The following is a 4,407-nucleotide window of genomic DNA, read 5'->3' on the forward strand; positions in this document are numbered from 1 at the left end:
CCACCGACGCCTCTCCATCGACCAGCCATGTTTCCCCCATCCATGTGTGAGTAATTCCCCCGCTGTAGGCCGAAGGGGATGGTAGGGATTGGATGAGATTGGTCATGTAATAGCATAAGATTGTTAGGGCATAGTGCCTAGTGTCCGTAATTGGTACTTTGATGATATTGTTGCAACTTGTTATGCTTAATGCTTGTCACTAGGGCCCGAGTGCCATGATCTCAGATCTGAACATGTTATTGTTTCATCATGATATTCTTTGTTTATGATCTTACCTGCAAGTTGTATACACATGTCGCTGTCCGGAACCAATGGCCCCAGTGGCCAATCGGGACAACCGGAGGGGATGGTAGTGATGTGAGGATCACATGTGTTCACGGAGTGTTAATGCTTTGCTCCGGTACTCTATTAAAAGGAGTACCTTAATATCCAGTAGATTCCCTTGAGGCCCGGCTGCCACCGGCTGGTAGGACAAAAGATGTTGTGCAAGTTTCTCATTGCGAGCACGCACGACTATATATGGAACACATGCCTATTGATTGCTTTGTACTTAGACACCGTTTTATTATTATCTGCAAATGCCCTGCTATGATTGTTACATGAGTTTCTCTCATCCATGCAACGCCCGTTATCCGTCCCCGTGCCTACAGTATTTTAATCCTGCTGTTTACTATAATCACTACTGCTTTCTCTGCTACTCTGCTGCTACTATTTCACTACTCTTTGCTATAAAAGCTGTTACTATCGATAAACTCTTGCGAGCAAGTCTGTTTCAGTGCAGCTGAATTGACAACTCCATTTGTTAAGGCTTTCAAGTATTCTTTGTCTCCCCTTGTGTCGAATCAATAAATTGGGTTTTACTACCCGCGAAGACTGCTGCGATCCCCTATACTTGTGGGTCATCAAGATCTGTTTTAAGCGCCGTTGCTGGGGAGCATAGCTTTATTTGGAAGTTCACTTGGATTGATATTGTTTGCTGCAAATTCTCCATCATGGGTAAAACTCGCGATCCTAACGTCGCCATATTACCATCCACTACAAGAAAAGGTACAACTCTGAGTACCTCTGCTACACTTGATTCACCATCTGTGATAAGTCAACTTGTTTCACCACCGCAAGCTTCACTTGCTGGTACTTCTGCTGGATCTGAAAACTCTCATAATATTGATAATGTTTCTGCTGTGCTTGATGATAGTGGTTCATTGGGATCCTTTCTAGAAGCTACAATTGCTAGGTCTAGACAAATTGAAAATACTGAAACTCCTGATGTTACTACACCTGTTGATTCACCTGAACTTGATTATTCTAGTGATGATCCTGATGAGGATTATGTGGAGCTTAATGATGATTTTATTAATAGATGCAATGCTACTGCTGATGCAAGAAAAATTAAAAAGTTTCTCACACAATATACTGTTAGACATAAGTTATCTCCTGATCCTAAATTTGCCACATCTCCTATATGCATTAAGGATAAAGATTATGATTTTTCTCTTGATCTATCTCATATAGCTATTGTAGAGAAAGCACCCTTTTATGGTACTGAAAAAGAAAGTGCTGTAGAACACATGATTGAACTTTCTTCTATGAGTAGCTTGTTTTCTGATGATGTCAAGATGCGTACTTACTTTGTCGCTAAAATTTTTCCTTTCTCATTAAAGGATGATGCTAAAACTTGGTATAATAATTTGCCCCCTGGTTCTATTAAAAGTCCAACTGAGCTGCGTGATGTTTTCTTTCGAAAATACTTTCCTGCTAGTGCTCAACATATTGCTTTAAAGAAAATTTATAGGTTTGACCAGGGAGATGAAGAGAAATTGCCTGAGGCTTGGGCAAGATTTTGTTCTCTTATCAGAGCTCGACCTGGACATGATTTAGAAAAGAATGATCTACTTGATATATTTTATAGTGGACTAACCATTGAGTCTAGGGCATATTTGGATAGTTGTGCTGGTTGTGTTTTCAGGAAAAGAACTCCAGACGAGGCTGAAGAATTATTGGCTAAAATAGGCCGGAATCATGATGATTGGACTACACCTGAACCAACTCCAACGCCAATATTGAAGAAGAGGGGTTTAATTAAATTGAATGATGAAGATATGAGGGAAGCTAAGAAGTCTCTCAAGGAAAAAGGTATTAAATCCGAAGATGTGAAGAATCTACCTCCCATAGAAGATATATGTGAGATAATTCCCCCTTCATCCATGATCGAGGTAAACTCCCTTCAACGCTTTACTACGGAAGATATTCCGTATTCAAAACCTCCTGCTCAATGCTTAGATGAGTTTGATAATTATATTGTTAAGCAAGAAAATTTTAATATGAGAGTAGAGAATCATCTAATGGAAAATTCTCAAGCTATTAACAATTTGCATGATATTGTGGAGAGAACCTCCAATGATGTTAAGATGCTTGTTAAACATTTTCAAACGGTTCAAACTCAAATTGATCAACTCACTAAAGTTCAAAATGACTTGTTAAAAAATAATTCTAAAGAGAAACATGCTTATGAAGTAACAACTAGAGGCGGTGTCTCTACCCAGGATCCTCTATATCCTGAAGGGCATCCCAAAAGAATTGAACAAGATTCTCAACGAATTGAACCTAGTGCTCCTTCTAAGAAAAAGAATAAGAAACATAAAAAGGTTGTAGAATCCTCTAAACCTGTTAATGATCCTAATAGTATTTCTATTTCCGATGCTGAAACTGAAAGTGGTAATGAACATGATAATGGTAATGATAATGATAAGAATGACGCTTCTGATAAAGAAGAAGTTGAAGATGAACCTGAAAAGCATGCTAAAAATAAAAAGTATACTAAAGAAGATTTTATTGCTAAGAAACATGGTAATGAAAGAGAACCTTGGGTGCAAAAGCAAATGCCTTTTCCTGCTAAGAAACTAAAATCAAAGGAAGAAGAACACTATAATAAATTTTGTGATTGGATGAAACCTTTATTCTTGCAAATCCCTTTGACTGATGCTATTAAATTGCCTCCTTATTCAAAGTATATGAAAGATATTGTTACTAACAAAAGGAAAATCCCCAATGAGGAAATTTCCACCATGCTTGCTAATTACTCTTTCAATGGCAAAGTTCCAAAGAAGTTGGGCGACCCAGGTATACCTACTATTCCTTGTTCTATTAAGAATAATTATGTTAAAACTGCTCTATATGACTTGGGAGCCGGTGTTAGTGTTATGTCATTTTCTCTTTATAAGAGACTTTATTTAGATAAGTTGATACCTACTGATATATCTTTGCAAATGGCTGATAAATTCACTGCTATTCCTGTTGGTATATGTGAGGATGTTCCTGTTCAAGTTACTAATAACTGCTTGATATTAACTGATTTTGTTGTGTTGGAAATGCCTGAAGATGATAATATGTCTATTATTCTTGGGAGACCTTTTCTTAACACCGCAGGGGCTGTTATTGATTGCAACAAAGGAAAGGTTACTTTCAATGTTGATGATAAGGAGCATACCGTCTATTTCCCCAAGAGGATTGATAAAGTATGTGGAGTCAATACTATTTCTAATGTGAGAACTATCAAAATTGGAACTATTGATTGTCCTATATATGAGCCTAAAGAAGGTTATCAAAGTCTTATGATTGGATCCATATCAATACAATTCAAGGTAACATGATTGATTTGAGGTTTATTTCTTCTTATGCTATGTAAAATTTATTTGGTGGCAAGACTTGATCAACCTTGTTAACAAATACTTTTTATATGCATAGAGGAGGTAAACAACATCTCTTTCTTCCTCCACTTTTTCTACTTGCTGTAGCACTTTTGATTTGCAAAGTTCCTTAGTTAATTAGAGATTTCAAAAAATTTCCTGTCCAGTAATAATAAACTTAATGCCCAGAAATGTGCATTTTTCAAAGTTTTCAAAAATTCACAAAAATTATACCGTCGGTCCTATTTTTCGAAAATGCACCTGGGAGCACCTGGGGATGACCAGTGGGGCACCCCAGGGTGGCACACACCTGGCTGGCGCGGCCAGCAAGGGGGGCGCGCCACCCTGGTGTGTGGGCCCCCCTTTGCCCCACTTTAGCATCTCTTCCTCCCAGACTCTTCTCTCTCCCGAAAAAATCAGCACCAGCTTTCTCTCACTCGTGTTTCTGCTCAAGAACACCAGATTTTTCGATCTCTTTGCTCAGCCCAGATTTCTTGCTGAAATTTGGCACATTTGCTCCTTGGTATGTGACTCCTCCAATGATCCAAGTAGAATTTTGTTTGGTTGAGTATATCTTGAATATTTTGCTGCTGTAGGTAGCATGTTTAGTGAGCTTGCATGCTTGTTCTATGATGTAAAAACTAGTTTTGATGCATGATTAGTACTCTAGCAAGTTCCTATAGTAGTTTCCTTCAATTATATGTCACCAAATCAAATTTTA

This window comes from Lolium perenne, chromosome 7, assembly GCF_019359855.2.
Source record: "Lolium perenne isolate Kyuss_39 chromosome 7, Kyuss_2.0, whole genome shotgun sequence".
Lineage (NCBI taxonomy): Eukaryota > Viridiplantae > Streptophyta > Magnoliopsida > Poales > Poaceae > Lolium > Lolium perenne.